Genomic DNA, 12,500 nt, shown 5'->3' with positions numbered 1-12,500 from the left:
CACACAGACACACAGACACACACTCTCTGTCTCTCTCAAACACAGACCCTCGTATCTCTCTCTCCTCTCTCTCTGTCCCTCTGTCTGTGTCTCTGTGTCTCTCTCTCACACAGACATACTCTCTTTCTCTCTGTCTCTCCCTGTCTCTCTCTCACACACACAGTCACTCTGTACGTGTCTCTCTCTCTCTCTCTCTCTCACACACACACACACTCTCCCTCTCTCTGTCTCTGTGTATCTCTCTCACACAGACACACAATCTTGTTCTCTATCTCTTTGTCTCTCTCTCACACACACACTCTCTTTCTCTCTATCTCTGTCTCTCTCCCTCTCTGTTGCTCTCTCCCTCACACACACACACACACACACACACACACACTCCATCTCCCTCTATGTCTCTCTCACACACATGCCATCTATCTCTGTCTCTGTCTCTCTCTCACACACACACACACAATCTCTGTCTCTCTCACTCACATGCCGTCTATCTCTCTCTGTGTCTGTCTCTCTCTCTCACACACACACACTCCCTCTCTATCTCTCTGTCTCTCTCCCTCTCTTCTCTCTCTCACATACATATATACACTTTCTCTGTTCCTCTCTCTGTGTCTCTGTGTATGTCTCTCACACACATTCTCTCTCTCTCTTTCTCTCCCTCTCCGTCTCTCTGTCTCTCCATCTCTGTTGCTCTCTCTCTCTCACACACACACACTCTCTCTCTCCCTATCTCTGTCTCTCTCTCACGCACACACACACTTTCTCTGCCTCTTTGTCTCTCTCACACACATGCCTTCTGTCTCTGTCTCACACACATAGACACACACACTCTGTCCCTCTCTCTGTCTCTGTGTATCTCTCTCACAGACACACACACTCTCCCTCTCCCTCTCTGTCTCTCTCACTCACATGCCATCTCTCTCTCTCTGTCTCCACACACACACACACACACACACACACACACACACACACACTGACCCTCTCTCTGCCTCTTTCTGTCTCTCTCTCACACACACACACATACTCCCTCTCTATCTCTCTGTCTCTCCCTCTCTGATGCTCTCTCTCTCTCTCTCACATACACACACTTTCTCTGTTCCTCTCTGTGTGTCTCTGTGTATGTCTCTCTCTGTCACACACACACACATACTCTCTCTGTTTCTCTGCCTCTCTCCCACACACAGACACACAGACACACACTCTCTGTCTCTCTCAAACACAGACCCTCGTATCTCTCTCTCCTCTCTCTCTGTCCCTCTGTCTGTGTCTCTGTGTCTCTCTCTCACACAGACATACTCTCTTTCTCTCTGTCTCTCCCTGTCTCTCTCTCACACACACAGTCACTCTGTACGTCTCTCTCTCTCTCTCTCTCTCACACACACACACACACAAACTCTCTCTCCCTCCCTCGGTTTCTCTCTCTCTCTCTCACATACACACACATTGTTCTCTCTGTATCCCTCTCTGTGCGTTTCACTCTCTTCCCCCTTTCTGTCTCTGTCTCTCTCTCTCTCTCTCACACATGCTCTCTGCCTCCCTCTCTCTGCCTCTCTTTGTCTTTCTCTGTGTGTGTGTGTGTGTGTGTAGCTCTCTCTCCCTATCTCTCTGTCTCTCCCTCACACACTTGTATGTTTGTACACACAAGCTGTGAGCGTGCATGCAATCTTCAGCCCAGAGGAGCGTCCGTACACATACAAACACATGCCTGGAATGCTCACGTGAACACATGGACGCGCACACACACACACACACACGCGCGCGCGCGTGCACACACTCACTCATAATCACCATCAGAACCCTGTTTGCGGCTCAGCGGTGAAGGTCTTGGGTTTCTTTTCGCCGCTCCAAGGTTTGCCCTCCGCGGAGATTCCTAAGAGGCGGATGGATGCACATAGTATGTGCTCACTTTTCTCTCCGACTGGGAGACTTTAGACGTATTTGGCGGCCGTGGCCAAAGCAGATGGCAAGGCTTTGCCCCGTAGAGGATCTCATTGTCATTCTGTGAATTCATAAAGAGATCTGAGAAAAAAAAACGTACCATCTGGCAAGTTGTGGTTCTTGCGGAGGCCCAGGAATGAAATAAATCTCATTTTTTTAAAAAAATTTTTTATTTCATTTTATTTTTGCTTTTTGGGTCACACCTGGCGATGTCTGTCTCTCTCTCTCTCTCTCTCTCTCTCACACACACACACACACACACACACACACACATAGAAGGGGTTCCTCCTGCCTCATGCACTCAGGAATCAACCCTGGCGGTGTTCAGGGGACCCTATGGGATGCTGGGAATCGAACCCGGGTCGGCCGCGTGCAAGGCAAACGCCCTCCCCGCTGTGCTATCGCTCCCGCCCAAGTCCCGTGCTTACGGACACGTTATGACAAATGGATTGGGATCAATCCCCATGGCGTGTTATTTCCTTTGTGTTATTTTAATTATTCATGTTGTTTGTGGTATGCATATGAATAGGCGTATTATTCATCATGTATATTCAGTAGAATGTCTGTCATAGGTGCATCGGAATATAGTTGTGCATGTGTCTGTATTCAGAATCGACGGCAACGCACACAAAAGTCTTTCCTCGATGGTGCGTCTTTTGTCAAAATAATGAATGTAATCAATGTACAGAAGAGTCGAGTGGAAATCGTCTGCCTCACAGGCATTGGGAGGGATGTGGGGGGTATATTGGGGTTCTTGGCGGTGAAAAATCAGTACTGGTGAAGGGAGAGGGGTTTGATCATTGTGTGACCGAGACTGAAACCTGAAAGCTTAGTAACTTTCCCCACGGTGATTCAATAAATAAATATAAAAAGGAAAAAAATAAATAAATTAAGGCGGAGTTCATGCCCAATTCAATCAGCTAATCAGTGGCTGAATAAATAACATTATTTCTACCAAAAATAAATAAATAAATAAAAAGATTTGTTTGCGGTGGGAGCGATAGCCCAGCGGGGAGGGCGTTGGCCTGGCACGCGGTCAACCCGGGTTCGATTCCCAGCATCCCCTAGAGTCCCCCGAGCACCGCCAGGAGTCATTCTTGAGTGCAGAGCCAGGAGGGAGCCCTGTGCATTGCCGGGTGTGACCCCCTCCGAAAAAAATATTTATTTTATGGGATCTGAGCAATAATGCAGTGGGAAGTTCCCTTGCCTTGCATGCAGCCAACCCAGGTTCAATCCCTGGCACCCCAGAGGGTCCCCTGAGCACAGTGCCAGGAGTAACCCCTGAGCACTACTGGGTGTGTCCTGCCCCCGTGTCAAACATTCGTTTCATAGATATATAAATTTGTTTCACATCTCTATTAATTTATACTTCTTTAATAACTAAGCCCCGTGCCCTCCACCGAACAAGACAAGAAAATGAAGCCCATTTGATATACAAAATATCTTTATCGAGGCAAAGCTTACCGGCTAAATCAATACAGCAAACGCCGCACATCACTCATGCACACACACACACACACACACACGCACACATAGACACACTCACTCAGACATACAAACTCCCTCCAGCGAAAAGGAAAATAAAATCCAAGAAATTTGATATAGAGAATACGGAAGCAAAACTTAACTGGCTAAATGCAGCAAATATTCCAGCTCTCTCTCTCTCTCTCACACACACACACACACACACACACACACACACATCACCGTGTCTGGTATCTCTTCGTCTTCCCATGTCAGTCTCCTCCTGCAGGCCCTGAGTCCAAAAGTCCAAAATACTCGTTGGCTTGTCAGGGCGAACTCTCTCTCTCTCTCTCTCTCTCTCACACACACACACACACACACACACACAAACGCATTTCCCCCACCAAAAGAAGAACAACCTACTTAAGTAAATGTAATATAGAGAGTATTTTTACTGATGCGAAACCCACGGGCTAAATATAGCTAACATCCCAACACCCCACCTTCTCTCTCCCTCCCCCCACACACATACACACACACACACACACATACACACACACTGTTTGCTTTGAAAGGTAGACTTCTGGGGGCTGGAGCAGTAGTACACACACATTCTCTCCACCATAAAGAAAATGAAGTTAAGCAAATTTAATATGCAGAATATCTTTAGTCAAGTAACGCTCACTGACTAAATAGAGCAAACATCCCATAACACACACACACACACACACACACACACACACACACACTTTCCCTCCACCAATAAAGAAAATAAAATTAGGTAAATTTAATATAGAGAATATCTCTACTGAAGCAAAGCTTCACTGGCTAAATATAACATCCCATTACACACAGACAAACACACACACACACACAAACACATACACACACACACACACACACTCTTTCCCTCCACCAATAAAGAAAATAAAATTAAGTAAGTTTAATATAGAGAATATCTCTACTGAACCCAAGCCCACTGGTTAAATACAACATCCCATGAACACACAGAAACACACAGGTTCCCCCCGCCCAAACACACACAGACACACACATGCGCACACACTCACCCCCCAGGAAGCCCAGGTGTCCTGCAAACAGCACCCAGTTTTCTGCATATCTCACAGCACCTTTCCATCCTCCCCAACCTAGTGACTTAATCGTGGGGATGAATGAGTTCCTTTTCCTTCTTCCTGCCGTTCACCTTGAGTTCATTTCACTGCATCCTACTGTTTGGGGCGAGTTCATTTCACTGCATGGGGCATGGAGCTCTGGGTACGGATGGCCCTCGGTCCCCGTGGCCTGGTGGAGCCCACCTCCGGGACCACAGCAGCTCACAGCAGGGCCCAAGTGTCATCAGAGCAGAGTAGTCACCCCCGGGGAGAGCAGGTGTAGGGTCCCACCCGGCCTAGGCTCACAGGAATCAGAGCTGATACGGGCCCCAGAGGGCGGCTTGAACAGGTGAAACTTCACCTGAGGCCAAGAGAAGGTACCGGCCATCCAGGAGACGCTGGCGTCTCTTCCAAGGCTGCGGTGCCTCCCGCCGGAAGGTTCTGGAACTCAGGGCTGCCTGGTGAGATATCTTGGGCTCGCGGAGAGACTTCGGGCCGGATACCAGGAACTTCCTCCTCACTAAGGAGACGCTGAGTGGACATTCGAGGCGTGCCCAGGGCCACCGTCCCTGTGACACTCAGCTGGTCACTACCGGCAGGTGCACGATGCCCAGGGGTTGGTACTGGTCTCTGCACCTCCACCATTAATTTTCTCAGTCCTTATTCCCCGTTAATAGACATCCCTCCTACGCCCCCGGTCACTGACATGCGTGCCTAATTGTACCGGTTGCATTTAAGAGACCCATCAGGAGTGGATGTTTGACCCATCCACTTTCCAAGGGGGTCACGTTCGGAGGGGTTGGGTGCCAGCCCCTGGGCCTGAGGGTCCTGCAGGGAATTGATTGGAATGTCCCCTACGTTTGGTTTTGTTCTTTGGCGGATGCTTGGGGTGACCCCTTGCGATGGTGCTCAGGGTTTCCTCCTGGCTCTGCACTCTGGAATGCTCTTGGTGGTGCTCAGGGGGACCCTTTGGGATGCCGGGGATCAAACCCGGGTCGGCCACATGCAAGGCAAACGCCCTCCCCGCTGTGCTATGGCTCCCGTCCCAACTTTCTTTCTTTCTCTCTCTCTCTCTTTTTTTCTTTCTCTTTCTTTCTTTCTTTCTTTCTTTCTTTCTTTCTTTCTTTCTTTCTTTCTTTCTTCCTTTCTTTCTCTCTCTCTTTCTTTTTTCTTTCTTTCTTTCTTTCTTTCTTTCTTTCTCTCTCTTTCTTTCTTCCTTTCTTCCTTTCTTTCTCTCTTTCTTTTTTCTTCCTCTTTCTTTCTCTCTCTTTTTTCTTTCTTTCTTTCTTTCTCTGTCTCTTTCTTTTTTCTTTCTCTTTCTTTCTCTCTCTCTTTCTCTCTCTTTCTTTCTTTCTTTCTTTCTTCCTTTCTTCCTTTCTTCCTTTCTTTCTCTCTTTTTTCTTTCTCTTTCTTTCTCTCTTTCTTTTTCTTTCTTTCTTTCTCTCTCTTTCTTTCTCTCTCTCTCTTTCTTTCTTTCTTTCTTTCTTTCTCTCTCTTTCTCTTTCTTTCTCTTTTTCTTTTCTTTTTGGGTCACACCTGGCAATGCTCAGTGGTTCCTCCTGGCTCATGCACTCAGGAATCCCTCCTGGCGGTGCTCAGGGGACCCTATGGGATGCCGGGGATCAAACCCGGGTCGGCCACATGCAAGGCAAACGCCCTACCCGCTGTGCTATCTCTCCCGTCCCAACTTTCTTTCTTTCTTTCTTTCTTTCTTTCTTTCTTTCTTTCTTTCTTTCTCTCTTTCTCTCTTTCTCCTTTTTTCTTTTTCTTTATTTCTTTCTTCCTTTTTTCCTTTCTTTCTTTCTTTCTCTCTTTCTTTCTCCTTCTTTTTTCTTTTTCTTTCTTTATTTCTTTCTTCCTTTCTTCCTTTCTTTCTTTCTCTCTTTCTTTCTTTCTTCCTTTCTTTCTCTCTCTCTTTCTTTTTTCTTTCTCTTTCTTTCTCTCTTTTTCTTTCTTTCCCTCTCTTTCTCTTTCTTTCTCTTTCTTTTTCTTTTCTTTTTGGGTCACACCCAGCGATGCTCAGTGGTTCCTCCTGGCTCGTGCACTCAAGAATCACTCCTGGCGGTGCTCGGGGGACCCTAGGGGATGCTGGGAATCGAACCCGGGTCGGCCACATGCAAGGCAAACACCCTCCCCGCTGTGCTATCGATCCAGCCCCGCCTCTTTCTTTCTTATTTGGTTTTAAAGGCCAAGTTGCATCCAAGAATGCATCCTGGACTTTTTCCCCAAGCAAATTCCACCTTTCGTGATAGGTCCCCAGTTCACGTGCTCCTCCACCAATAACGACTGATTATTGGTGTTCCTGAATCACCCGTGGGTGGCCAAGGGATTCACGATTCCCTTCCAAGCATCCCATCATCCCATCCCTCTGATGCTGGGGTCCACACTTCCCCCACCAAGGACCCCGGCGTCCCTCCCGCCTGCCTCTATGGCGGGCACTTTCCCCTTGTTTCTTTTCTCCCATGAGTCACGGTGTTTTCCAATCCTGTCCACCCACGCCTCTCTGTTTGTCCTTTCAGCGTCCAGCCTGGTCCCCTTCCTGCTCTCGGTGAGCGGGGGCCCCATTCCCAACTGGCTCCCCTAACACCTTGTTGACAAACTTCCTACTAAGGACCAGCTCTCCTTGGACCATTTGTCATTCCCCTACTGGGTTTGTTTGTTTGTTTTTTTTTTTACATCTGCCATTCTCCCTGCCTCTTCCTTTTTATTTATTTATTTATTTATTTTTTGCATTTTGGGTCACACCCGGCGATGCTCAGGGGTTCCTCCTGGCTCTGCATTCAGGAATTTCTGCTGGCGGTGCTCAGGGGACCCTATGGGATGCTGGGAATCGAACCCGGGTCGACCGCGTGCAAGGCGAACGCCCTCCCCACTGTGCTATCGCTCCAGCTCCTGTCTCTTCCTTTTTAATGGGGTCCTTCCAAGCCCCCCTCAAGGCTGAGGGGTTTTCTCAGCAACTCACCCACACAGTGCATTGGGGCCAGAGATACAGGATCACTTGATTGGCCCCAGCTGTGCTCATGGGCGTGTTCAGGGAGGCTGAGGGACCAGCTGCTATGTAGGGATTGAATTGGGGTCCGCCACATGCAACTCAAACACCCTCTTCCTTGGGCTCGTCCATCCCACCCTTGAATCTGTCACGGTCACTGTCCTCCCGTTGTTCATCGATTTGCTCGAGCGGGCCCAGTAACGTCCCCATTGGAGATTTTGTTGTTACTGTGTTTGGCATCGATTTGCTCGAGCGGGCCCAATAACGTCTCCATTGGAGACTTTGTTGTTACTGTGTCTGGCATATCGAATACTCTCGGTAGCTTGCCGGGCTCTCCGAGAGGGGCGGAGGAATCGAACTCAGGTCGGCTATGTTGGCTGCGTGCAAGGCAAACGCCCAACCGCTGTGCTATCGCTCCAGCCCACCCTTGAATCTACCCCTCTTTTCTGTGTCGTCTGTTCCCTGCAGTGTGTAATTCATGCTTATTCCTCACACTGTGTTATTATTATTGTTGTTGTTTTGCTTTTGGGGTCCCACCCGGCGGTGCACAGTGGTCCCTCCTGGCTCATGCACTCAGGAATGACTCCTGGCGGTGCTCGGGGAACCCTAGGGGACGCTGGGAATCGAACCCGGGTTGGCCGCGTGCAAGGCCAACGCCCTCCCCACTGTAATTAAGGAGCCTGAGTGATAGCACAGGGGGGAAGGCGTTGGCCTTGCATGCGGCCGGCCCGGGTTCGATTCCCGGCTTCCCAGAGGGTCCCCCGAGCACTGGCAGGAGTGATTCCTGAGCGCAGGAGTCAGGGGTCACCCCTGAGCACTTGCTCAGCGTGACCCCAAAACAACAAGGGAAAAGACTGAGTGGAAAGGTTTTGAATCACGCCGACCCAATCTTATGCTCTCTGCAAACCAGCGGACACAGGGAAATTCTTACCTCACGCACTCCCATGCCCTCATCTTTTTTATGACCTAGGAATCCGGGCATAGCATTTTTTCAACCCCCCTGGCACTTAAAACACTTTCCTTTCGAACCATATACATCCCACACCGCCACCCAGCCTGTCTCTTCTGGAGCATTCTGAAGACACACACACACACACACACACACACACACTTGACGCTCTTCTCAAGTAGAAAGGCAGCCCCATTTATCATCCCATGTAACGGAACCATGGAAAAAAACATAATAGACTGATACCCAAATGAAACTATTAAAATCTCATTAGCGCCTCTCGCCTGTCGCAGACTTCAAGGTTGAGGGTCCCTCATTGTTAAAAATCAGAAACAGCGGTGGGAAGGGAAATTAATTGATCGCCCGAGGTGGGCGGGCCATGGTATCCCCACCCAGCCCGTCTGCCGGTGGAAGCAATCCACTCAAGACAGAGAGGAACCAGGGGACTAGAAGGATGTGACCGGTCTTCACAAACCCTCACTCCCTTTGGAATCTTTGACCGCCTGCCCGCTGGGGTGGCCAGGGGCAGAGCTCTGGACATGGACGTGGGCAGACTGGCTGACAGTTCGCAGACTTTCACCGGAAAGGCCGTGTTTCACAAGGTCACGGTGATTCCCGTTTTCCTAGGGATGTCCCACTGGGCACGGGAAGGAGAGATGGTTTATGGCACTTGCCAAGCCCGATTGAATCCCTGACGCCCCATATGGTCCCCTGAGCACCACCGGGAGTGATCCCTGAGTACAGAGCCAGAAGTCAGCCCTGAGCATCACCAGGAGTGATTCCTAGGTGCAGAGCCAGGAGTCAGCCCTGAGTACCAGCAGGAGTGATTCCTAGGTGCGGAGCCAGCAGTAAACCCTGAGCACCGCCAGAAGTAATCTTTCAGTGCAGAGTCAGGAGTAAGCCCTGAGCACTGCCAGGAGTAATCCTTGAGTACAGAGTCAGGAATAAGCTCTAAGTATTACCAGGAGTGATCCCTGAGTGCAGAGCCAGGAGTAAGCCCTGAGTGCAAAACCGGGAGTAATTCCTAGGTGCAGAGCCAGGAGTAAGCCCTGAGCACCGCCAGGAGTAATCCTTGAGTACAGAGTCAGGAATAAGCTCCAAGTATTACCAGGAGTGATCCCTGCGTGCAGAGCCAGGAGCAAGCCCTGAGCACTGCCAGGAATAATCCTTAAATTCAGAGCCAGGAGTAAGCCCTGAGCACCACCAGGAGTGATGCTTTACTGCACACCCAGGAGTAATTCCTGAGTGTAGAGCTAGGATTAACCCCTGAGTATCACCCAGCATGGCCCCCAAATTAAAAAAAAAACAGCAGGAAAATAAAAGTTCAGTCCATCGAATGCACCCTACTACCGGGAAGCAGATTGAGGGGGGAAATTCTAGTTTCTTCTGTTGCTTTTCAGAATGGGTGAAAAAAAAAACAAAATCAGAGGCAAATGATTTCAGGGCACATCCTGATGACAGACGCTTCAGACGTGTTTGACTCCCCAGAAGTGGAAAGTGCTCTGTCAAATCCCCTGTGTTTCAAAAATCATGAATGGAGAAAAAAAAAAAGAAACAGATGATTTTAAAGTAGATGACCAGGCAGAGAGGTAATGGCATAGGACCAGCATTTTGTACGTATTTTTAAATAGATGTATGCAGATATTTCTATTCTCTACTGTATATATGTATGTATGTATGTAGTGGTGATGCCCATTGAGAGTATTATTTTCTGTAAGTTGCAAAGATTATGGTACGTACTAATATTATGGTACGTGCTTCAATATTTTGGTGCAAACTTTTTTATCAAAGTCTGCTTTGATAAGTAAATATATCTATCTATCTGTATACCTTTTTCCTTGGCTTTGGACTGCAGCCCTCGTTATGGTATGTGCTAATATTATGATACACGCTTTAATGCTTTGGTGCATTAATTTTTATTGAAGGATGCTTTGATTAGTTAATATAAGATATCTATCTATCATCTATCTACACATGGTGCCTTTTTCTTTGACTTTGGACCACAGCCATCATTCCTAGGAGTTTACTCCTGGCTCTGCACTCAGGAATCACTCCTGGGACTGCTCAAGGGACCCTATCGGGTGCGAGGGATCAAACCCGCGTCAGCCCCGTGCAAGGCAAACACCCTTGCTAGACTATCGCTCTGGCCCCTGTAATGAAATTTTCGAAGGAATTCCAAACCAACGGGTGCTCAGGGGGCCAGGCGTGGGCATGCCACGGACAGAACGCGGGTCGGCCGTGTGCAAGAGAAGCCGCCCACCCTCTGGAATAGCGCCCTGGACCCACTTCATTTATTTTCTTATTTTTATTATTAATTATTTTTTTTAATGGGTTGGAGCGATAGCACAGCGGGTAGGGCGTTTGCCTTGCATGCAGCCAACCTGGCCAACCCGAGTTCGAATCTTCCATCCCTCTCAGAGAGCCCAGCAAGCAACCAAGAGAATCTCGCCCCCAAGGCAAAGCCTGGCAAGCTCCCCGTGGCGTATTTGAGATGCCAAACACAGTCACAACAAGTCTCACGATGGAGATGTGACTGGGCCCGCTCGAGCAAATCGATGAACAATGGGAGGACAGTGACAGTGATATATGTATATATGTGTGTGTGTGTGTGTTTGTGTGTGTGGCAATAATGAACCTCTGAATGCATTCATAGAACCTTTCATTAAACCTATTGTGTGTGTGGGATGTGTAATATTGGCAGTCATGAATATCTTTGTATGCACGTAATAGTGTTTTCTGTGTGTCTGTGTGTGTGTCAGTAATAAACTTAGCATCCATGCATTCATGGAACTATTCCTTGAACCTATGCATGTGTGTGTCTGCGTGTGTGTGTGTGTGTGTGTGTGTATGGCACTAATGAACTCTTTGCATGCATTCATTGAACCTGTTGTGTGTGTGTTTGTGCTGGTAGTAATAGATTTGTATGCATGGAAGACTGTGTGTGTGAGAGAGAGTTGTGTGTGTGTGTGTGTTGGCACCAGTGATCCTCTTTGCATGCATTCATTGAACCTGTTGTGAGTGTGTGTGTTTGTGTTGGCAGTCATGAATATCTTTGTATGCTTATAAGCGTGTGTGAGTGTGTTGATGTGTGTACGTGTGTGTGGTGGCATAATGAACCTCTTTGCATGCATTCATTGAACCTAGTGTGTGTGTGTGTGTGTGTGTTGGCAGTATTGAATATCTTTGTATGCATGGAGGATTGTGTGTGTGAGAGTCTGAGTGTGTGTCTGTGTGTGTAGAGTCAGTAATAAAACTCTTTGCATGCATTTATGAACCCTTTCTTGAACTGATTGTGTAAGTGTGTATGTATGTGTGGTGTCAGTGATGTGTATCTCTCTCTCTCTCTCTTTTTTTTTTTGCTTTTTGGGTCACACCCAGCGATGCTCAGGGGTTATTCCTGGCTCTACATTCAGGAATCACCCCTGGAGGGGCTCGGTGGCCCCTATGGGATGCTGAGAATCAAACCTGGTTGGCCGCGTGCAAAGCAAATGCCCTACCTGCTGTGCTATCGCTCCAGCCCCCTTAATTTTTTTAATTGAATCTCTGTGAGCTACAGTTACAAATGTGTCATGTTTGAATTTCAGTCATTCCATGATGGAACCCCCATCCCTCCACCAGTGCAGTGCCCATTCCCCACCACCAATGTCCCCAGTGTCCCCCCATCCCAACCCTCCCCCTGCCTCCAGGGCAGACAATCTCCCCCATCCTCTCTCTCTCTACTTTGGGGCATCACGGTTTGCAATACAGACACTGAGATCAATACCGATCCAATACAGATCCAATACTGATCACGGTGGGTCCTTGATCTGCTCTCAGCACACACCTCCCATCCCGAGCGACCCCTCCAACCCTCCCTGACTCAGTGACCCCTTCTCCATCTCAGCTGCCTTCTCCCCCAGCTCATGAGGCGGCTGCCAACCATGGGGCAATCCTGCTGGCCCTTGTGTCTACTGTCCTTGGGTGTCCGTCTCCTATTATGTTATTTTATAAGTAATGAATCTCTTTGTATGCTTTCATGGAACCTGTCGTTGAACCTGTAGCCTTTGTGTGT

General features: G+C 48.5%; 1 protein-coding gene across 2 annotated transcripts in view; it reads left to right on the top strand.

Annotated features, from left to right (window-relative positions):
* Positions 1-12,500, top strand: part of LOC130043234 (neuroligin-4, X-linked) — a 266,721-nt gene that overhangs the window by 252,705 nt on the left and 1,516 nt on the right. The window lies entirely within an intron of this gene.

Source organism: Sorex fumeus, unplaced genomic scaffold (genome assembly GCF_029834395.1).
Source record: "Sorex fumeus unplaced genomic scaffold, SorFum_2.1 ptg000118l, whole genome shotgun sequence".
Taxonomy (NCBI): domain Eukaryota; kingdom Metazoa; phylum Chordata; class Mammalia; order Eulipotyphla; family Soricidae; genus Sorex; species Sorex fumeus.
The sequence above is the reverse complement of the archived record's forward strand: the minus strand, read 5'-3'. Positions and strand labels throughout refer to the sequence as shown.